General features: G+C 42.2%; 1 long non-coding RNA gene across 1 annotated transcript in view; it reads right to left on the bottom strand.

The window, feature by feature from the left end:
- The window catches only part of LOC141110366 (uncharacterized), a 419,573-nt gene that overhangs the window by 335,129 nt on the left and 59,298 nt on the right, over positions 1 to 25,146 (bottom strand). The window contains exon 2 of the long non-coding RNA XR_012236281.1: positions 22,582 to 23,846. This is a non-coding gene — a long non-coding RNA (uncharacterized lncRNA). The remainder of the gene's footprint in view (positions 1 to 22,581; positions 23,847 to 25,146) is intronic.

The following is a 25,146-nucleotide window of genomic DNA, read 5'->3' as shown; positions in this document are numbered from 1 at the left end:
TTGCCAACATAGAATGCGCCGCATTGGCATTGGGCCAGGTATACAACCCCAACAGTGGCGCAGGTGACATAGTGTCTGATGGTGTGTGTGTTTCCATCGGGTAGATTAACAACCTGAGAGTTGGCAACGAATGTACATATGTCACATTTGCCACATTGATAGGTACCGGTGGCAGTGGGCCTATGTGCAGTGTCAGTAGAATGATGACTATGAATCAGACGATCACGGAGAGAGGGAGAGCGTCGATAGGTAATATCAGGATAAGTGTTAATATATTTGGCAATGGTAGGATCAGATGTGAGTAAGGGCCAAAATTGTTTGAGGACGTCTTTGATTTGGGTATGCTGATTGGAGAATTGGGTGATGAGTCGTGTGGGTTGTTTAGAATCCAATGGTTTGTCGGAGAAAACCAGGTCTTTACGGTTGAGTTTTTTTGCCTTATGGAATGCTTTCTTTAAGAGAGAGTGGCTGTAGCCTCTATCTAAGAGTCTATTATAGAGGTCATGTGCCGCCCTGAAGAAATCTTCATCGCGGGTACAGTTACGTTTAATCCTGACATATTGACTATATGGTATACTTCGAAGGAGGGGCTCAGGATGGGCACTCTGGGCATGTAGGATTGTATTGCCCGAAGAGGGTTTGCGATATAGAGTAGTATAGACTTGGCCATTGGGTTGTACACCAATCTGGAGGTCCAAGAAATGGATCTGAGACTGGCTGCACTCCATGGTAAATCTTAGATTGTATGTGTTATCAGTAAGGCTTTGTACAAATGAGGAAAGTTCTTCCTTAGTACCGGCCCAAAACAGAAGTATATCATCGATATACCTGTACCAGGATATAATCCTGGACAGGTAGGGGTTGAAGTGAATCGAGTCAAAAAGTTCCCTCTCCCACCCCCCCAGGTACAGGTTGGCATAGGCAGGGGCACACTTAGTCCCCATAGCCACACCCTGCACCTGGAGGAAGTGGGAGGAGCCGAACATGAAATAATTGCGTGTGAGTATGAACCTCAATAATTTGAGGACAAAGTCCCCGTATTCATCATATTGGGGGCCTCTGGCACGAATGAGTTTGCTGATAACTGAGATACCTCTATTGTGGGGGATTACGTTGTATAAGCTTTCCACATCTAGGGCTACCAACCATGTGCCACTGGGCAGGGATTGGCCATCTAATATACGAAGGAGATGGATAGTGTCCTTTATATATGAAGGCAAAGCTACAACATGGGGTGCCAGATATTTATCTACCAGAGCACTGGCAGATTCTGTAAGGCATTGACGACCAGACACAATTGGGCGACCAGGTGGATGGTCGAGAGATTTGTGCAATTTCGGGAGGGAATAGAAGGTAGGGGTAGTGGGTTCTTTAACATAAAGAAATGTTTATGTTAAAGAACCCACTACCCCTACCTTCTATTCCCTCCCGAAATTGCACAAATCTCTCGACCATCCACCTGGTCGCCCAATTGTGTCTGGTCGTCAATGCCTTACAGAATCTGCCAGTGCTCTGGTAGATAAATATCTGGCACCCCATGTTGTAGCTTTGCCTTCATATATAAAGGACACTATCCATCTCCTTCGTATATTAGATGGCCAATCCCTGCCCAGTGGCACATGGTTGGTAGCCCTAGATGTGGAAAGCTTATACAACGTAATCCCCCACAATAGAGGTATCTCAGTTATCAGCAAACTCATTCGTGCCAGAGGCCCCCAATATGATGAATACGGGGACTTTGTCCTCAAATTATTGAGGTTCATACTCACACGCAATTATTTCATGTTCGGCTCCTCCCACTTCCTCCAGGTGCAGGGTGTGGCTATGGGGACTAAGTGTGCCCCTGCCTATGCCAACCTGTACCTGGGGGGGTGGGAGAGGGAACTTTTTGACTCGATTCACTTCAACCCCTACCTGTCCAGGATTATATCCTGGTACAGGTATATCGATGATATACTTCTGTTTTGGGCCGGTACTAAGGAAGAACTTTCCTCATTTGTACAAAGCCTTACTGATAACACATACAATCTAAGATTTACCATGGAGTGCAGCCAGTCTCAGATCCATTTCTTGGACCTCCAGATTGGTGTACAACCCAATGGCCAAGTCTATACTACTCTATATCGCAAACCCTCTTCGGGCAATACAATCCTACATGCCCAGAGTGCCCATCCTGAGCCCCTCCTTCGAAGTATACCATATAGTCAATATGTCAGGATTAAACGTAACTGTACCCGCGATGAAGATTTCTTCAGGGCGGCACATGACCTCTATAATAGACTCTTAGATAGAGGCTACAGCCACTCTCTCTTAAAGAAAGCATTCCATAAGGCAAAAAAACTCAACCGTAAAGACCTGGTTTTCTCCGACAAACCATTGGATTCTAAACAACCCACACGACTCATCACCCAATTCTCCAATCAGCATACCCAAATCAAAGACGTCCTCAAACAATTTTGGCCCTTACTCACATCTGATCCTACCATTGCCAAATATATTAACACTTATCCTGATATTACCTATCGACGCTCTCCCTCTCTCCGTGATCGTCTGATTCATAGTCATCATTCTACTGACACTGCACATAGGCCCACTGCCACCGGTACCTATCAATGTGGCAAATGTGACATATGTACATTCGTTGCCAACTCTCAGGTTGTTAATCTACCCGATGGAAACACACACACCATCAGACACTATGTCACCTGCGCCACTGTTGGGGTTGTATACCTGGCCCAATGCCAATGCGGCGCATTCTATGTTGGCAAAACCAAGCGCCCCTTTCAGACCCGTATCCGGGACCATATCAAACCACTATACAAGAACACCACCACTACGGCCATTAATAGGCATATCGCTGCCCAACATAACTCCGATCCCCATGTTATTTTATTTTCCGCACTTGAACATATCCCCTCACATGTAAGAGGCGGTAGTACTGATAATTCACTATTACGACTCGAAACCAAATGGATTCATATATTAAATGCTACCATCTTCCCAGGACTCAATGAATATATTAGTTTTAAGCCCTTCCTTTAAGTTTTTCTTTTCCATGCCCCTTCCCCAGACAACGTCGTTTGTGGTTTTTCTTCTCTACCCTATCCTCTTCCATCCCTTCCCCCCCCCCCCCTTCTATTCCCTTCTTAGTTTCTCATTCTCCTGTATTACCTGTCTTTCTTTCCCTTTGCTGCCATGGCTCCACCCGGTATTTCATCCATATAATGTTTTTTCTGACATGGACTAATACCTTGCCTTCTACATTTATTACAAATGCCTTTTTTCTTTTCTGAGACAAGCTGGCAAATTGACTCAATATATTTTATATCCCTGTATATTCTATAAGTGTATATTGCCTGTATTTATTTGCGACTTAAAACTTTTTTTTGTCATTATTGAACAATATTTTTCGACACAACTGTTGCAATACATATACTGTGTTTTTCCTTTTTTATATATTCTTTTCTATATATTGTTTTTGCATTGTATTTTCAATTTTTGGTTGCAGGTCTTACTGTCGTACTGGGACCCAGTGGTTCTCTATGCACACTGCACACATTGTGGCTGGATGTCGTGTGCTGACACACAGTAATTCCCACCTTCCCCAGTGGCCCCTGTGGATCGTTGGGCAACCTTTGGGATATCCTCCCATCCTGTGTCTCGGCGCACTACACTTCGTGCCCCTTTGTTCCCCGCCACTGGACTGCGGTTGTCCCTGGTGCCTTGGCTAGCCCCACGACTGGGGGGATTATCTGTGGCGTGGGTGGTGGGCGGCGGCTCCGCGGGCTCTCCCGGTTTGGGGGTGACATGGCTAGCGCTGTCTTTGCCTGTACGAACGCCAAGGCGCAGACAACTGTCTGCCCCTGGGTGCCCACGTCTGTTCTCAGACCCTCTGGTCCTTTATTCCATCGGCAGATTGGGTGAGATGACACCTTGGTACTTCCCATTCCAGGGGTGTTCGCCTCTCCAATCGCCACACGGTCCGTGAGATCTGAGCATGTGCGCGCGTTGCATGATGGAACTCGTAGTTCCTAGGCACCGTGCAGTGCACAGCCGTGGCTACCCCTCGTTTAGCGTCCGCACACCTGATCATCATCTGATCAGGTGTGGGGGGTATATGAGTAACCGGCCAGTCCCTCAGTTCCCATGGACGAGGGACGTGCCTGCATTCGCTCTGCACACAGCTACAAGGTAAACTTCTGTCTTTCAAAACACCCTGACTTCATGTTGTTTACATGAATTATTTATTATTCCTTTACATACTTTTTAGAACTTACTTTGGACCGGCCTCTTACTCTGGTGGTTAACACTGATTTTCTCAAGCAACACGGTGTGCTTCATGATGAATTAGGTAATAGATTCCTTTTCACTAGCCTCACCTGTGCCTAAGTACATTTTAAAGCTTCCATTTCCCTACCTTTCTGATCCTCCTTTTTTCCTTTATATTTCATATAGGATCCACTGTTATTTTTATCCCTTTTTCATCTCAGCACCGGTACTATATACCTGTGAATGTACCGCTATGAGAATCTTTTCTTACAGCAGATACCATCAAGTAAGTATAGGCATAAACTACCATATCTGGCCCCAGTTAACAACAGCAAGACCCCTAACACTATCCATTTTTCCAACTAGGCCTGCTTCAAGTGGTCTGCAGATATGGTTCAACCTTGATGTCCTTTCCTTGCTGTGTGCATACATATATCATAGGCACTTCCTGACCTTGCCTCTCTACAGCTTTTAGATATACATGTAAGTCCGCACCTTTTCCAGAGATATAGATACATTTATACCTATTTATATACATATATTTTTTGTTCTCTTTTTAATACAATGCACATATGCGCAACCCTCTATTCCTGGAATAACTACCACAGTGCATTATGACACATGACTATCTTTACATTCCTTTGCCAGGTCTACTGTATTCCCCCTGCAGGCATAATTTACGGCGCGGTCTGCCTGCTCCCCTGTGGGGATCCCCTTGGGTGGCTGTGTTCCCCCTCTCCCTCTCTTCCCTCCCGTCTTGGGCACTGACGCCCCAGGTATGTCCGCAGTTCCGTTTAGTGGTGTGGAGCTTAGGGTTGCATGAATGTCCAGCCACAGTTACAATGTGTTATTGTTTTTACTATGCAGTGTTTGGTCAAATTAATATTTCTAACATGTGTTTTTATGTCCACCACACAGAATTTTTTATATATATCCACCCTATGAGCTCCTGTTCCCTGAAGAAGCCAATGTTTTGGCGAAACATGTAGGAAAATGAGCCCCCCCTCCTTCAACGGCCACTTGCCATCTGGCCCACTTGACCATTCTTAGGGTCACTTACAGTACATGTATCCACAAAATTTGTATAATTATTGTATGAATTGTTTATAATGTACATTGTATTTATGATAGACTATTAATAAAATTTGTAATTTTAGTATTTTTTGTTTTATCTTTTCTTCTCTAATCTTCCTGACCCTAGCACCGCTATAATCCCTTGTCCACACACCCATTTAACGTTTGATTATTTAGGGGATGAGGTGCTGTATCCTCCGGTACCATCTAGCCATCTTTACTTTTTTTGATCATTATCGCTATAATCCTGGGGAAATTATTTAAATGGAAATAACTTTTACTGTATTGAAAATAAGAATACTTATCCTGAACAACTGTCACTTTTTTTTTTTTTTTTTTAGCTTATGGACACTCATCCTGAATAAGGCTCCTTTCAGACGAGGTGGACTACATCAAGTAGATCAATCTGTTCAGCGGGGCAGGCGCTATGCAGAGCGGACATGGACACAGCCCGCTGTTCTCTATAGGGTGGTTGGATGTAAACGGACTGGATGTCTGTTTCCATACGAATGTTATTTGCTCCGATCTGCTCCATAGAGAATAATGGGTGGTCCAATCAGATCTGCCTGAAAAACAGACAGGCAGACCCGATCGTTCCTTTTAGAGAATGCCTACCAGAAGTTTGGCTAATAGAAATGTGCATACATGAAAAAGGGCTAATCGAAATGCGCGCAGAATTCTCGGCAGAATGGTGACTAGCCTCGCACATGCGCACAGGAATGCACGCGGGCGCACAAGCACAGGCGTGTAATCAATGCATGTTGGTGCCAGACAGATTATTTAAAGGGGCTCCTGCTCATGCTCCAGTGCTGACTGGCCTTTTAGCTGTCCCCTGTGTCCTGCTATTACTCTGCTTATTCCCCTGTTGCTGACTCAGCTTGCCTTTGACCTGAACTTGGATCCTGCTTCTGCTCTGTCGCCAGTTTCCGACCCCGGTGCCGTTCTTGACCACGTCTCTATCTTATGCCTCGTTACCTCGTTGCCAGACAACTGCCAACCTCAGCTTTCCCTCTGACCATGCTGCTGTTCCTGGCTCTACTCTCACATCTGGTTCAATGCCTATCTGGCTGTCACCTGTATCAGCTCTGCTCATCTCAGCTAGTTCCTGTTTCAGGCCTGCTAGAAGCTCTGACTAGGCTTGCATCTATACCTGCAGCCTGTGCGGAGTGCCCCTTTAACTTCAGCTGGATCAGCTACCGTTCCTGACCTGATGTGCTGCCAGCCTGCCAGGGTCTGCATCTCCTGCTGCCAGCACTCCTATCAACACCTGCCAGCACTCATGTTCCTCCTGTCCCTCGGTACCCTCTGTTCCACCTTCAGCGGGACCTGGGCAGGAGATACAAAGAGAGGTCAACCTCGTCATTTCAAGATTATAATGAGAAGGGTATGGTGGCGCTCCCTAGTTTGGGTGAAAAAGGGTCAGTTACTGGTGTATACTATCTCAAATGTGGTATGATACAAATTAATATAATAAATTATAACATAAAGTGATCCGTGAACTCCAGGTCCAAAAACAGTGATGTACTCTGTGGTAAACGGGACAGGAAAGAACTGTGGGACAGGAAAGAACTGTGGGACAGGAAAGAACTGTTCTTTCCTGTCCCGTTTACCACAGAGTACATCATTAATCATCTTAAAGGAGTATGGACATCCCAGACCCTTGGATAAAGATGGTGGAGCAACCGTAGTGATCTTAAATACAAGCACATTACCCCCGTGGGGGTGAGGGGATCTGGTGAGTGGGGATCCTAGAGGGGGAGCACCAAGTCACAAGTGGAATTCCTGGAAACACTTATGCCGCGTACACACGGTCGGACTTTTCGTCTACAAAAGTCCGACGGATGCCGACGGACAAAATACGGTGGACAATCCGATCGTGTGTGGGCTTCCCCGGACTTTCAGCGGACTTTTCTGACAGACTTTAGATTTGAAACATGCTTCAAATCTTTACGTCGTAACTACGCCGGACCCAGAAATCCGCTTGTCTGTATGCTAGTCCGACGGACAAAAACCCACGCTAGGGCAGCTATTGGCTACTGGCTATCAACGTCCTTATTTTAGTCCAGTGTACGTCATCACGTACGAATCCGCCGGATTTTTGTGTGATCGTGTGTAGGCAAGTCTGTTCGTTAGAAAGTCCGCCGCAAGTCCGCCAAAAGTCAGTTGAAAGTCTGTCGGACGGGCTGTCGGACTTTTGTAGCCGAAAAGTCCGACCGTGTGTACGCGGCATTACAGTCACCATTTCTGTGTTAACCATCCTGCATGAAGACCTAATTTACCAGATGGACTATCAATACGCATTGGTGTATCAAAATACTTATAGTCACACGTTTGCGTTAATAACCCTGAGTCGGGACTTATTACATCTTATGAACTATCAGTATGTAGATGTATACTAACACCATTTCCTTTGTCTTTAATAAGGTTTTTTTCCTTAAATATGGTATTTTAATAAGTGCCTATATATAATTTTATTTTGTATGTACTCACTAAAATTGGCACCAGCACATAATCACTTGTGATTGTTAAGCACGGTACTTATATGGAGTCCTATTAACCCTATATTCACTTTAGAGATTTTATGTTGTGTTTAATTCACTAGTGTAAAAATATCAATTGAGTGGGGATAAGCTAATCTTATAGCGGATTACCTCACTCAAATGACCAACAGCTAGAAGCACTGTTTATGGACCTGGAGTTCACGGATCACTTTATGTTATAATTTATTATATTAATTTGTATCATACCACATTTGAGATAGTATACACCAGTGACTGACCCTTTTTCACCCAAACTATTGAGCGCCACCATCCCCTTCTCATTATAATCTTGTATCTATAGACCCCTTGGGGGAGCTATATTAGGGGAGGCAGCATACCTAGGCAGGTTCCTAAGCGCGGTTATCTACCCTTCTACATAACCTCGTCATTTCAGTCTCCAAAAAGGTACATAACAGGTCCGCTGGTGTAAAAGGGGCCTTACTGCCACATTTTTGAAAATAATGATCCTTAGCCTAGTGTGTTAGCTTTGTAAATGAACAGAGCCTATTATGTTGTATCACCATTAGGTCCGAATGCGGTAGCAAATTATATCATGTACTTCAGGATTGTGACATGATTCCCGTAGTGGCAAGAAACAATGTGCTGTGTCAGTTTGATATATTGGGAATGATTTACTAAATGAGTAACAAATTTTTATCCTGGGTTCACACTGATGCGGTGCGGGATTCACGGTGATTTCTGTGCGTTTTTTCCGCACTGCAACACAACTGCAATCCGTTCATGCAAGTCACTGCGGGTGTCATTGTTAACCATTTCAGCCCCAGAAGAATTTACCCCCTTCCTGACCAAGCCATTTTTTGCACTGCGCCATTTTAACTGACAATTGCGCGGTCATGCGACGCTGTACCCAAATAAAATGTACATCCTTTTTTCCACCACATATAGAGATTTCTTTTGATGGTATTTGATCACCTCTGTTTTTTTTTTTTTTTTTTTTTTTTCAAATATAGAATTTATTTAACTCCAAACAGGGGGTGAGAGCCCCGATGTACAAACAGGAAAAAGAGAAGGTACATACACTATGTTACATTTGCTATACAGGGGTCACTAACATTCAAGACATCGTATAGTACATATGTGATCATGGATCTTCTAAACATGTGACAACCCTTGGCGTGGTATCTGTTATCACAAAACAATACTGTGTAGAGTTCTACAACTTCAGGGCGTCCCCCACCAACTTTTTCAACTTTACTTTAAAAAGTGGGAGCTGATATTCCCTAGATTGGTAGTAAAAGAGAGAGGGAGAGAAAAAAGGAAAAAAGAGAAAAACAAAAATATATATATGGGGGGGGGGGGGAGAAAAGGGAGAGGAGTAGAAGAAAAAGATAGTGAAAGTGGAGACATGGCGGCAGTTAGACCTGTAAACCCGCTCAGGCAGTGTGATCTTAGTAATTGTGGAATTATAATCATGACCCAAGTAAACGCTGGCCTTCTTCGGAGTAAATGAAAGCGTTCCAGATGTCCCAGGTCTTTTTATGTGCTTCCTGTTTATGTTGTGCAGTTAGAATCAGGTCTTCCATTTTCTTTATTTCCTCCACTCTCCGCAACCATAATGAAATGGCTGGGGGAATAGGTTGTTTCCAGCAGAGTGGAATACAGGCCTTCGCTGCATTGAGCAAATGACGTGTAAGGGATTTCTTGTATCTCTTGATGGGGATCGAAGAGTGGTGTAGAAGAAAGAACGCGGCCTCGTTAGGGATAATATATTCTGTACACTTTTGTGTTATGCGTCTGCTCTCTTCCCAGAAGTCCCTCAGCTTAGAGCAGGACCAAAAAATGTGAATTAAAGTTCCCTCCTCCTTGTCACAGCGCCAGCACCGATTCGAGGAGGAAGGAAAGCACTTCTGTAACCTGGAAGGGGTCAAGTACCAGCGGTTGAGCAGCTTCAAGTTTGTTTCTTGTATTTTAGTGCAAAGCGAAGATTTAAGAGCTAGTGTGATTTTTTCGTTGTCGCTGGGCTACTGAGAACGTGCAGTCTAGATCTCTCTCCCATCTGATCAGACAGGGTAGAGGTGGTTGTTCTTTTGGCGAGTTTACTAGGAAATACGTTTGGGACAGAATGTGGGCTATTGGGCCCTCTCCTGTACAGAGATCTTCAAACAGCGTTTGCTGGCGAGCAAAAACTTGTGGTCCTGGGAGGGAGTGAAGGAAATGATGTAATTGAGCGGCTTTCCAGAAAGGGAGGTGGTAGTCACCCGCTGGGTTAGTCAGATCAGTAATGGATGGCCACCTCTCTCCATTGGTAATTTTGTCTACGTGGTCCCTTCCCGAATCTCTAAGAGTAGTGTAGTCCGTCAGCTGCAAACCCGGGGCAAAGTTTGGGTGGCCCAGGATGGGGAACAGAGGAGACTTTTTGGATGTGAGGGACGTCTGTAAGGCTATTTGATGGCTATGTTTCAAGGTGGTACCGATTAAGGGGTGAGATCTCATTCTAGAGGGCAGGTCACTATAGCACCGCAACGCACCCTTCAAGGGTATGTGAGTTTGGGATTGTTCCAGATGAACCCATAGTTTGGAAGTTTTGTTCCTCCTCCAGTCAAGAATACGTCCCAGGTGGGAGGCCAGAAAGTATTGTCGTATGTCAGGTAGTGCTAGTCCCCCCTCACTTTTGGGGAGTGTCAATAGTGAGCGTCGTAAACGGGGCTTTTTATGTGCCCAGATAAATCTTGTGAAAAGGGACTGTACTTGCTTGAAATAAGAGGGTGGGATATGGATAGGTAGCGCTTGAATTAGGTAGATAAATTTAGGGAGTATACACATTTTCAGGAGGTTACATCTCCCAAACCAGGAATGAAACCCTGTTCCATTTTTCTAACAAGCCCTGGGTATTTGTTAATAGGGGCGGGAAGTTTAGATCAAATGTATGTGACAGGTTAGAAGGTATCTTCGTGCCTAGGTATGTTAGGGCTGTATCAGTCCACTTGAAATTGAAGTTAGACTGAAGTTCCAGTAAAGTATGCGAGGGTACAGCAATGCCCATCGCTTCTGACTTAGAGAAATTGATTTTTAGATGGGAAATGGCTCCATAAAATTTGAATTCTCGCATAAGGTTTGGAAGGGAAATTCTGGGGTTGGTGAGGGAGAATAGTAAGTCATCGGCATACGCTGAGATTTTACAGTGGGAGTCCCCTACCCGGAGCCCAGTTATATCTGAGTTTTTTCTGATTGTGCAGAGGAATGGTTCGAGGGAAAGGGCAAAAAGCTGGGGGGATAAAGGGCAGCCCTGTCTCGTACCATTGGTAATAGAAAAGGGGTTCGAGAGTACACCATTTACTTTTACTTGGGCTGAAGGGTTAGAATATATTTTACCAATCCATTTCTGCATCGTGTCTCCCAGGCCGATATGACAGAGAACTGAGAACATGTAGTTCCAGTTGACCCGGTCAAAAGCCTTTTCGGCATCGGTGTTCACAAAAATGCAGGGGGTCTTACTGGTGTTCGCTACGTGAATGAGGTTGAGAACCTTAATGGGGTTGTCTCTTGCCTCTCTGGTGGGAATGAAACCAACCTGATCAAGGTGGATGAGGTCGTGAAGGTGTTGTGATAGTCTGGAGGCAATTATTTTGGAGAACAACTTTAGATCCAAGTTTAAGAGAGAAATGGGTCTGTAGCTGCCGCATGCGCATGGGTCTTTTCCCTCTTTGTATATCAGATAAATATGGGCTTTTAAGGTCTCTCTCTGGAAATGAGTGTCTGCTCCTAATGCATTGAAAAAAGCGACTAACCGTGGGCCTAGGATGGGAAAAAAGGCTTTATAGTACTGGACAGTGTAGCCATCCGGTCCTGGGGCATTTACCCACTTTCATAGAGTTTAACGCTACTCGTAATTCCTCTAAAGTTATTGGTTCGTCTAGAATTGTCTTGGTTTCAGTTGAAAGTGATGGGAGTTGGGAGTCAGAAATATATTTATCTATGCCTGCCTGGTTAGGGAGGGGACCAGGGAGATTGTATAAGTCAGAGAAAAAGTCCTCAAAGCTCTTGGATATTTATGTTGGGGTGATTGCTTTTTGGCTATTAGGACCAGTGATCTGCGGAATATAAGCAGCTGATCTGATTTCTCTTACTGATCTGGCCAGTAGCCTTCCGCACTTATTCCCTGACTCATAAGAAATTTTTCGACAGATCTGTAGGGCTGCCTTTGCTTTGTAATGTAGTAAGTCTGTGATTTGTGTGCGCAGTGTCATCAGTTGCGTCTCAAGGGCTTGGGTAGGTGTCTGCTTATGTTGTATCTCTACCGAGGCTAAGGTGGAGAGTAGTTTAGTGATTTGTTAATTTCTTTTTCTTTTAATAGAAGCCCCGTGTTTGATGAGAACCCCCCGGAGTACACACTTGTGAGCTTCCCATAGTATTCCAGGGTCGCATCCCTGTATGTCATTTTCTCGAAAGTAGAGATCGAGCTCTTTAGTAACATCCTCTAGCACCTCAGGATTTTGTAAAAGACTCTCGTTCAGGCGCCAAAATAGCGACCTGGGCGAGGGCCTCTCCGTGAGGGCGTATGTGAGTGAGACAGGAGCGTGGTCAGACCAAGTGATCTGACCGATGGATGTGGAGCTCACAAGGTGCAACTGATCATGGGGTATCAAAAACAGGTCAATCCTGGAGTATACCTTATGTGGGGGAGAGAAAAACGAATAATCTCTTTCTCCGGAGTGTTGGAGGCGCCACACATCAGTCAACTGCGCGTTGTGTAGAGTCTGCGTTATACGTTTCCTAGAAGAGGGGGGAAGGGAGGAGCTACCAGAAGATGTATCTACTGAAGGAGTCAGAGGAACATTAAGATCCCCTCCTAAGATCAGTTGGCCCTGTTTGAATGTCAATAGCTTGTCTACTATATGTCTCAGAAACCTGTCTTGGTGTTCGTTGGGAGCATACAGTGTGGCTAGTGTAAATTGTATACCACCAATTAGTCCCTTAAGAAATATATATCGCCCCTCAGGGTCCGTTAACACCTCCTGAAATTGCCATGGCAGTCTGCTGGAAATTAACACAGAATCCCCCTGGACTTAGAGTGGGAGTTGGTTGAGTGATAGACTCGGGAGAAAGACCTATTCTGCAGCGCAGGGGATTTATCCGTTTTGAAATGCGTCTCTTGTATGAAGGCGATGTCAGTATGGGACTTTTTGAGGTCATGTAGCAACATACGTCTCTTCTTCGGGGTGTTTAGACCCCTCCGGTTAAGAGAGGTTATTTTAAGGGAATCTACCGCCATGTCTCAACACAAAGAAAATTTAGCAGTCGAAAATAAAATAAGAGGGGGGAAAGGTTAACAGAAGATAGCAGGGAGGAAGAGGGAGAAAATAGGAAGGAAGGGAGAGGCGGGGAAGGAAGAAATAAGGACTCGGGCCGAAGAGATCTGGCCCGATACAAGCTAAACGGGTAAGTCTTATCAACTTGTTATGTATACAAAACCGGAGCCCCGGATGTATACAATGGCCTATGTGGGGGTGTGGGTGGTCAGTAACCTGCAAAATGAGAGTCCAGGTCTCCCACCCACCCCGGCAACACATTCATATCAAAAGAAATATAATAATGAAAAATGAAAAAAAAGAAAAAACAGAATGCAAGGTATAAGCAAGATGGTAACTATTGTGAAAATATATGTGTCACTGGCGCAAAACCTATCCTATCAAAAATGGTGTAAGTGATATTTATAGCTGCTGCATCCAAAAAATGTTTTTCAGAGAAAAATTAAATTAAAAGTGCTATGTGAGTGGATGCGCTGCTCCCATCTGTGCTCTCTATATTACCTGTGTATGTGCTATCTTAATAGCCTAATTTGGTTCACCATCCACCTAACAGGTTATATCTCATTTATACAATAATCATATGTTTGTATAATTCATCACATGTGAACAACAACTTAATCCAAATACTTTAAATCATATAAAAAGTCCAGTGACATATGTCACATAATGATAGACTCTTCTTCATATGTGTTGCAAATCATCCGTTATAATTGCCGTGGGCGGCGTGCTCTTGTGTGTAGTATCAGATTAAAGTGACTTAGTGCTTCACCACCACCTGTGAGATTGGCCACTCACCAGATTAATCTTTAAAACTGCACCTTTGGTTCATTAACAGGGATAACCACTCCACTCAAAGGAAACTTTCTCCAATATCTATACCAGGTATGTTCCTCATGCAAACGGATAGAAAACCATCATCGCGCAATAACGTTTAAAACCTTTATTCCATACATAAAAAACACTTTGCACTCACATTTCCAAGTGCCATTAGGCCGGCACCGAGCTTTTCCCGCAGTTAAGGACGGGTGGGCACTGCAGCCCGGTTCGTCTGGTGTGTGCTAGATGGTCTCCGTTGCCGCTTACGTTCCCCCCTGTTTGCGTTCGCGTCCTCTCCAAACCCCGTTCGTTCCCGGTCACGTGGGTACGGTAATCTCCCAGCAGCCTCTACGCGTTTCGCAATCAATATACCATTTATCACGGGTTTTAATACTCAATATAAGGAATTAGAAGATATTATAAAGAACAACTGGCCCATCATCAGTAGCGACCCACAACTGAGCAAAGTACTACCCCGAAAACCAACATTCATATATAGAAAAGCAAGAAGGATCAGGGACAAAATAGTCAAAAATGTGCCAGACCCTCCCAAAAGTTTGTCAAATTTTTTTAATCAGAAGGGATTTTATAGATGCGGAAAGTGCAAAGCCTGTAGATCCACCAATAAGAAAGACAGAAAAATAACAGACTTTAGGTCAAATACCAACAAGCAGACATATAAAATAGAAAAGTTGATAACCTGTAGTAGTACACATGTCACCTACGTACTGGAGTGCAGTTGTGGACTACAGTACGTAGGCAGAACAACTAGAGCTTTGTCGATTAGAATAGGCGAACATGTCAGAAATATTAAAAAAGGATTTAAACACCATAGTATATCTAAACATTTTAGGGACATACATGGCAGAAACCCCCAACATTTAAAATTTTATGGGATAGACAGAATAGAACGCAATTGGAGGAACACCAACATGAGAAGGGAGGTTTCAAAGAACGAAACCCACTGGATATTCAAAATGGACACGATGAGGCCACAGGGGTTGAACGTGGAACTAGACATCAACTGTTTTTTGGAAAATTACTAAAATCAATTTACATTCTATATCAGATTTTCACATTTTTAGCAATTTCATTTTTATTTTTATTTTTATTCTTATATTTATATTTATTTTTATTTTTATTCATTTTTTATTTTTATTTTTATTTTTATTTTTATTTTTATTTTTATTTTATTTTATTTATCTTTTTATATTTATTTTTATTTTTATTTTTATTTTTATTATATTTTTCATATTTTTTCAATTTTTTGTCATTTTTTCTTTATTTTTCATTTTTTCTTTCTTTCTTTTTTTCTTTATTTTTTTCTTTATTTTTTTCTTTATTTTATTTTATTTATTATTTTATTATATAATTTTTATTTTTATTTTTTATTTTTATTTTTATTTTATTTTATATTTCATTTTTTATTTTAATTTTATTATTTATTATTTTTTATTTTTATTTTCATTTTTATATTTTATTTTTTATTTTTTAATTTAATTTCATTTTCTGGATAGTTGCTATGTAAAAAATTATTTTAGAAAGGGTAAGGATTTGCTGTTCCATATTACAGATCTAGCGGTAATCAATTATGGAATAACAATGTGCATAAAAAGTTTTTTTAGTTAAAGCACATAAAGGCCAACAAAGGCCATGTATCTATGTATTTTTTAACATGTGAGAGCCTCTCCAGCAGATACGGACGGGTTAGTTTATAACCATTCATATACAACTAATGTAACAATAGGTAAATTGGAATGAGTATTAACAATGGTAGAGGGGGGAAACAGCGGGTGCAATGAACAATCACGGAATGGGCGAATTGCCCATAAGCAAAATGGTGCGAAGAGAAAGAAAGCCCCAATAGAACGGAACTAAGGGAATTCCCACATCCAAGATGGCGGCAAAACAATTTCCGCCCGCACACAACATAAATAGAATGAGAACCAATCACACAGCAGCTTCCTGATGACGCAAATTTGATTGCGAAACGCGTAGAGGCTGCTGGGAGATTACCGTACCCACGTGACCGGGAACGAACGGGGTTTGGAGAGGACGCGAACGCAAACAGGGGGGAACGTAAGCGGCAACGGAGACCATCTAGCACACACCAGATGAACCGGGCTGCAGTGCCCACCCGTCCTTAACTGCGGGAAAAGCTCGGTGCCGGCCTAATGGCACTTGGAAATGTGAGTGCAAAGTGTTTTTTATGTATGGAATAAAGGTTTTAAACGTTATTGCGCGATGATGGTTTTCTATCCGTTTGCATGAGGAACATACCTGGTATAGATATTGGAGAAAGTTTCCTTTGAGTGGAGTGGTTATCCCTGTTAATGAACCAAAGGTGCAGTTTTAAAGATTAATCTGGTGAGTGGCAAATCTCACAGGTGGTGGTGAAGCACTAAGTCACTTTAATCTGATACTACACACAAGAGCACGCCGCCCACGGCAATTATAACGGATGATTTGCAACACATATGAAGAAGAGTCTATCATTATGTGACATATGTCACTGGACTTTTTATATGATTTAAAGTATTTGGATTAAGTTGTTGTTCACATGTGATGAATTATACAAACATATGATTATTGTATAAATGAGATATAACCTGTTAGGTGGATGGTGAACCAAATTAGGCTATTAAGATAGCACATACACAGATAATATAGAGAGCACAGATGGGAGCAGCGCATCCACTCACATAGCACTTTTAATTTAATTTTTCTCTGAAAAACATTTTTTGGATGCAGCAGCTATAAATATCACTTACACCATTTTTGATAGGATAGGTTTTGCGCCAGTGACACATATATTTTCACAATTTTTTATCTATATATATTTATATATATATAATTTTTTCACGGGCAGCATAACATGGAGGTTTTCTCATTTCTGGCTAATCGCAAGTTAGATCTGGGCGAACTTTTCCATAATTATGATAACACCACAGCACTCAGCTTGGAGCAAAACTTTAAACACTTAAAGAATGCCATGGACAAGCAAATCAGAATATGGTGGGATATCCACACATTGGATCAATATAGAGAGGCTAAAATCACCCCAAGAAGGCTCAGATGGGACTTAGGCCCCAATGATGGAATAATAGATGAAAATCTATCCAGAACTTGGTTTGATTTTTTCAATGGTTGTGAAAATAAATTGTTAGAAATCATAATTGAAAGAAGGAGAACCAAATTGAAAAAGATTGAATCCACCATTGGCACCATTAGGGATAACATGATACCACATGTAGAAACAAATGAGTATAAAACTAGAGTGGCAAAACTACAAGAGTTTTTAACTAAATTGGATAATGAAGTAAAGAACAAAAAAGTTAAGAAATATCAAAGGGACAAAAAAGATTATGTAGAAGGGAAAGTATATAGGTGGCAGGAGGAGGAAACACCCACTAACTCTGCAAACACATCCCTGAATGAGGAGGTGAACATCAGGGATGTAGATGCAGACAAAGGAACCAATGATACACTAGGTACCCCAAAGGCAAATTTAATAAAAAGAGAAATTGGGAAGTCAGCACACACCCCAACTACCAATCAGAGAAAGGTGAATAAAAAACCCGAACACGAAAATCGAACGATGAATCCACCCACCTACCCTCCTCCTTTGGGTCAATATTCCAGGCCTTGGAGAGGAGGGTACAGGGGTAGAGGAAGGGGATATTATTCAAATTATAATCCCAACTATGGCCCACCTATGTGGCAGGGGGAATGGCGGGACTGGAGAGAACCGTACAAACCACCCATGCCAGTATTCCAAACCAACAGGGGGAGTTGGAGCAGGAACCCCCAAGAATCTGGAGAAAGTACAAACCAAAGAGAAAAAGAGGCTGTAGAGGGAGAGGCAAAAAGGAAAAGAGAAAACTAGGGGAGGGTATTTTTAATTTAACAGATGTAACCTTTACCCAGGAAGAACTATTAGTATTAGACAGTGGAATTAAATATGCACCTAAGGCAACTTTCAATCAATTTGAAGCTTTTATTGATTTACAAAAGTTTATCAGAAAACTAAGTTTAAAGAAATATTTTTTGGAAAAAGAAGAATCACAACATCAACATACCGATACGGTATACAAACATAGCAAGCTGAGGAACAAATCCACGTTCAACCCCAGGTCTACCACTAACCAACACATAGAGGTGTTCAAAAGGCTAGTGGAAAAGGAGATAAGAAACATTAAACCAACAAAAAGTAGTAAGGATAGAATATGGCAGGGATTAAGGAAACTAGAAAAAAGGAAAAACATAGTAATACGACCGGCCGATAAGGGGGGGGGTGTAGTGATCCTAACAAAAGAAGACTATTATAAAGAGTTGGAAAGATTAGTCAAGGATCCAAGTACCTACCAACCCCTCAAAAAGAATCCAAACAGAGAGTTAAAAAAGAAATTAAAAGAATACCTAGACAAGGGTATAGCGGATAAAATCCTGAACAAAAAAGAAGGAAGATACTTATTGACAGAGGCCCCAAGAATACCAGTGATATACCAAGTCCCCAAAATCCACAAAAGTAAAACTAAGCCACCAGGGAGACCCATAATCAGTGGCATTGAGTCAATACATTCTAGGTTGGGAGAGTACCTAGACGTATTCCTCCAACCTATAGCAGGAGAAGGGAAGTCATTTCTTAAAGACAGTAAAGATGTTATTAACAATTTAAAAAACCTAAAGGTAGACAACTCCACACTATTGGTAACACTAGATGTGGAGTCGTTGTACACCAACATTAAACAAACCGATGCCCTGGCAGCAGTAGCATGGGGAATGAAAAACCTATCGGACCTAAAATTAAAACAAAGGAGGTTTATTTTGGAGGGATTAAGAATGGCCATGGGGAATAATTTTTTCTGGCACGACCATAAATACTATAGACAAATTAAAGGGGTAGGCATGGGGAACAAGTATGCACCGAGTGTGGCCAACATCTTCCTGAGTAAATGGGAGGAGGAAGAAATTTACGGAAGATGCTGGCCACATTTGCTGCTATACAAACGCTACATTGACGATATCCTGATAATATGGAAGGGAAGCCACGAAGAGTTGGAACAGTTCATTCAGCATATTGGTGGCAACCAGTATGACATAAAATTCACTGCTACAGTACATCAACAAACAATTAATTTCTTGGACTTAGAAATATACAAAAATAAAAACACACTTGGGACCAGAACACACTTCAAAGAAACGGACCGGAATGGGTACATACCAATGGGGAGCTGTCACCACCCCCAGTGGAAAATATCCATTCCAAAGAGCCAGTTTATCAGGATTAGACGGAATTGTGACCAAATGGAGGACTATTTCCGACAGACGAATATCCTGATAGACAGGTTCATAGAAAAAGGTTATAAAAGGAGTATACTGGAGAACACACGTGAAAAAGTGGCTAACATTGATAGGGAAGCAATTCTCAGTAACAAAACAAAGAAAAACAACCAGGATGACAATATACCATTTATCACGGGTTTCAATACTCAATATAAGGAATTAGAAGATATTATAAAGAACAACTGGCCCATCATCAGTAGCGACCCACAACTGAGCAAAGTACTACCCCGAAAACCAACATTCATATATAGAAAAGCAAGAAGGATCAGGGACAAAATAGTCAAAAATGTGCCAGACCCTCCCAAAAGTTTGTCAAATTTTTTTAATCAGAAGGGATTTTATAGATGCGGAAAGTGCAAAGCCTGTAGATCCACCAATAAGAAAGACAGAAAAATAACAGACTTTAGGTCAAATACCAACAAGCAGACATATAAAATAGAAAAGTTGATAACCTGTAGTAGTACACATGTCACCTACGTACTGGAGTGCAGTTGTGGACTACAGTACGTAGGCAGAACAACTAGAGCTTTGTCGATTAGAATAGGCGAACATGTCAGAAATATTAAAAAAGGATTTAAACACCATAGTGTATCTAAACATTTTAGGGACATACATGGCAGAAACCCCCAACATTTAAAATTTTATGGGATAGACAGAATAGAACGCAATTGGAGGAACACCAACATGAGAAGGGAGGTTTCAAAGAACGAAACCCACTGGATATTCAAAATGGACACGATGAGGCCACAGGGGTTGAACGTGGAACTAGACATCAACTGTTTTTTGGAAAATTACTAAAATCAATTTACATTCTATATCAGATTTTCACATTTTTAGCAATTTCATTTTTATTTTTATTTTTATTCTTATATTTATATTTATTTTTATTTTTATTCATTTTTTATTTTTATTTTTATTTTTATTTTTATTTTTATTTTTATTTTTATTTTATTTTATTTATCTTTTTATATTTATTTTTATTTTTATTTTTATTTTTATTATATTTTTCATATTTTTTCAATTTTTTGTCATTTTTTCTTTATTTTTCATTTTTTCTTTCTTTCTTTTTTTCTTTATTTTTTTCTTTATTTTTTTCTTTATTTTATTTTATTTATTATTTTATTATATAATTTTTATTTTTATTTTTTATTTTTATTTTTATTTTATTTTATTTTATATTTCATTTTTTATTTTAATTTTATTATTTATTATTTTTTATTTTTATTTTCATTTTTATATTTTATTTTTTATTTTTTAATTTAATTTCATTTTCTGGATAGTTGCTATGTAAAAAATTATTTTAGAAAGGGTAAGGATTTGCTGTTCCATATTACAGATCTAGCGGTAATCAATTATGGAATAACAATGTGCATAAAAAGTTTTTTTAGTTAAAGCACATAAAGGCCAACAAAGGCCATGTATCTATGTATTTTTTAACATGTGAGAGCCTCTCCAGCAGATACGGACGGGTTAGTTTATAACCATTCATATACAACTAATGTAACAATAGGTAAATTGGAATGAGTATTAACAATGGTAGAGGGGGGAAACAGCGGGTGCAATGAACAATCACGGAATGGGCGAATTGCCCATAAGCAAAATGGTGCTAAGAGAAAGAAAGCCCCAATAGAACGGAACTAAGGGAATTCCCACATCCAAGATGGCGGCAAAACAATTTCCGCCCGCACACAACATAAATAGAATGAGAACCAATCACACAGCAGCTTCCTGATGACGCAAATTTGATTGCGAAACGCGTAGAGGCTGCTGGGAGATTACCGTACCCACGTGACCGGGAACGAACGGGGTTTGGAGAGGACGCGAACGCAAACAGGGGGGAACGTAAGCGGCAACGGAGACCATCTAGCACACACCAGACGAACCGGGCTGCAGTGCCCACCCGTCCTTAACTGCGGGAAAAGCTCGGTGCCGGCCTAATGGCACTTGGAAATGTGAGTGCAAAGTGTTTTTTATGTATGGAATAAAGGTTTTAAACGTTATTGCGCGATGATGGTTTTCTATCCGTTTGCATGAGGAACATACCTGGTATAGATATTGGAGAAAGTTTCCTTTGAGTGGAGTGGTTATCCCTGTTAATGAACCAAAGGTGCAGTTTTAAAGATTAATCTGGTGAGTGGCCAATCTCACAGGTGGTGGTGAAGCACTAAGTCACTTTAATCTGATACTACACACAAGAGCACGCCGCCCACGGCAATTATAACGGATGATTTGCAACACATATGAAGAAGAGTCTATCATTATGTGACATATGTCACTGGACTTTTTATATGATTTAAAGTATTTGGATTAAGTTGTTGTTCACATGTGATGAATTATACAAACATATGATTATTGTATAAATGAGATATAACCTGTTAGGTGGATGGTGAACCAAATTAGGCTATTAAGATAGCACATACACAGATAATATAGAGAGCACAGATGGGAGCAGCGCATCCACTCACATAGCACTTTTAAGATGGTAACTATGGTAACTTATAAACATATTGTGCAAATAGTGTCTGACTCTGCACTGCATTCACATCTGCGGTCGCCTGGAGACAGGAAGCAGAAGACAGGCGGCCCATGAGCTACTTATAACGAAACTATAAACCAAACTCCGTTCCCAATTCGGTCTTAGTGTGAAAACTACCACCCAGACTATTGTTACATTAGGGTCGCTCGGATGACAAAGAACCAGCTTTTAGGATTCTCCAACTAGGTGTGCAGAGGCAAAGAGTACTTTTACATAGCAAATAAAACAAAAAATAGAGTTTCTGGCGTAGCACAATGGAGAGTAATCTTCACGTTTAGACCCTCACTATCCAACCCTGGGGGTTAACCCGACAATAACACTGAAATGTTCACTCTCCCTCCGGGGGTGAGAAAAAGGTGCTCCACAGTGTGTCCCCTCCCTCCTCACGATGGCTTCCACATAGTCTCCATTACTGGGGTAAAGCAGGATGTCCTCAAAAGAAACGAGGATAATAGTACACTGCAGCTCATGGTCCCGGATCGAGGCAGGCTACTATGTATGGTGGACCGGGAGGTGGGGTAGGGGAGTCACAAGGGGGCAGCGGGAATGAGACGTGAAGAGGGGGTAGTGAGAATCTGTGGTGACTGCTCGCCATGGGTAGATGGTTGCCGGTGTCAAAAGAAACAGCAGTACCGCCATTCAAGTGAGAACATGAAGGGGTGGTGGTTCAACTAAAGTGGGTAAAGGAGTTGCAAAAGCGGCAAAGGGGATATAGACTAAAGTTACTCACATTTTCCGGTTCTCATCTTGGGATAAAGAACGGGGACGTCTTCCGTATCTTTGCGGCCGCTGTGGTTGTGGAGCTTGTCCCCTCGATGCGCCTAAGCGCTCTGGAGCACGGGGTAGATAGTCCAGCCAGTTGGGGATGGTGATCGGGTCCGTCCCAAGAAAGTCGAAGAGAGCTGGCAGGGATTCCGGGGATCGCAGCAGGAAGGATTTCTGGTCCTTGAGGAAGGTGACCGACAGCGGAAAACCCCATCAGTAAGTTGCGTTGCAGCGTCTGGCCAGGTCTAGCAGGGGTTTCAAGAGAGCGCGTCGGTGAAGTGTTGGCCTGGAGATGTTGGGCAGAAGTTTGACTGTGGCGCCATCAAATTCTAGATCACCTGTCTCCCAGGCTCCTCAGGCTATGGCTTCTTTATGGGTATAGTGGTGTAGCCGGGAAATCACGTCTCGCGGCCTGGAAGGGTCAGACGTGCGAGGGCCCAGAGCTCTATGAACCCGGTCTATCTCTATGCATTCAGGGAGGTGATCGCCCGCCACTCTTTTGAATTTATCTATGACCGTGGCCAGTAAGTCCGATGGGCCCGTTGCCTCCGGGAGGCCCCGAAGCCGCAGCTTGTTCCTCCGGCTCCAGTCCTCCATTTCCTCCATGCGGAGCTGGAGGTCCACTGCTGAGTTAGATTGGTCCCTTTGGCGAGATTCTAGGGTGGTAACTCTCTGCTCGAGGGTCACCAAGGAGCATTCACCTGCCGAGAGGCGAGTGGACAGTGCTTGAACATCCTGCTTTACCGCTCGGATCTCTCTCTTGTGTGCGGCCTCCACCTTCCCCACCAGGGCTTCGATATCCGCACGTGTCAGGAGGGCCTGCAGGATGGCCTTCAACTCCGCATCCGCTCTGAATGTAATCGGCAAAGGTACTGCACTCCCCGGGGTCCCGGGAGGTATCTCAGGCGAACCAGAGAAGATTACGGGGCTGCGGGATCCCTCTGATAATGTGGGATAGAGACACGAGGGCCCGCCATCTTGAAATCTGGGGAACCGGACCGCAATCTTCCAAAAAGTCTCTGAAAGTCACCAGCAACGGGGGTATTATTGATCGGGCTGGTTTTCTTCTTATTTCTCCGGTTGGTCCGTTTCTTAGATGAGAGCATTCTGTATTAAAGAATCAAGTAATGCCAGGATGGGAGAGAGACGGTCGGGAGCTCAGCGTTAACACGTCTTCACACGGCCATGTCCAGACCACGCCCCCCACCTCTGTGGTTTTTACTTTTTGCGCTATAAACAAAAGAAAAACAACAATTTTGAAAAAAACACAATATTTTTTATTTTTTGCTATAATAAATATCCCAAAATTAAAAAAAAAATAAAATCTTCACTAGTTTATCAGTTTAGACTGATATTTATTCTTCTACATATTTTGGGTACAAAAAAAATCGCAATAAGCGTATATTGATTGGTTTGCGCAAAAGTTATAGCATCTACAAAATAGGGGATAGATTTATGGCATTTTTATAACTTTTTTTTTCCCTTTAGTAATGCTAGCGAGCTGCGATTCTTAACGGTACTGCAACATTGCGGCAGACAGATCGGACACTTTGACACATTTTTGGAACCATTGACATTTATACAGTGATCAGTGTTATAAAAATGCACTGATTACTGTATAAATGGCACTGGTAGGGAAGGTGTTAACACTAGGGGGGCGATCAAGGGGTTAAATGTGTTCCCTCACTGTGTGTTCTAACTGTGGGGGGATGGGACTGACTTGGGGAGGAGACCGATCGTTGTTCCTATATACTAGGAACAACAGATCAGTCTCCTCACCCCTGACAGAATGTGGATTCGTGTGCTTCCACACACAAATTCCCGTTCTCGTTCCGTCAGGAGCGATCGCAGGTGACCGACGGACATCGCAGCCACCGGGCATGCGCATCGGCTCCTCAGGGACGTACAGCTACGGCGATTTGGGCAGGAGTGCCATTCTGCCCCCGTCAATCGACGGCGGGAAGTCAGCAAGTGGTTAACGACACCCCAAAACCAGTTTGCAAAACACGGTGCGACTGGCTGAATGGAATCGCATTGCCCACCCATGCAATCCGATTCCAGCGTGGCAAAAAGAGAATTGCATGTGATTTGAACGGGAATTTGGTGTAATTCCTGTCTGAATCACATGTGGTTCCCTGCACTTTATTAGTGTGAACTGGGACTTAAAGTGAATTTTATTGAGTTTATTGTTCGATTTGTTCATGCAATCATGTGCTAGAAAAAAAACAGTTTTTTTTTTTGTTGTTTTTGTTTTTTCATTATTGGGCATTCATTTGCTTCATTTATTTTGTTTGCTAAGTGAATAGTTTCTGCTGCTTTAGTAAAGGGTCATTCACACTAGCAGATGTGTGGTAATGGTTACATTTGTGAGCAAAGTGCCTTCGCGCTACTCTGGATAAGTGCAAAATATTCATAAACAATTTAAAAAGTGAAAGTGCATAAATAAATGCAGGAAAATCTATTAGTGTGACACAAACCACTGTTCAAATGAAATAAATAATAAGGCGATTCTGCTCAGATATTTAAAAAT

This window comes from Aquarana catesbeiana, linkage group LG10 (assembly GCF_042186555.1).
Source record: "Aquarana catesbeiana isolate 2022-GZ linkage group LG10, ASM4218655v1, whole genome shotgun sequence".
In the NCBI taxonomy this organism is placed as follows: Eukaryota; Metazoa; Chordata; class Amphibia; order Anura; family Ranidae; genus Aquarana; species Aquarana catesbeiana.
Note: the sequence above shows the minus strand (reverse complement) of the source record. Positions and strands in the feature narration are given on the sequence as shown.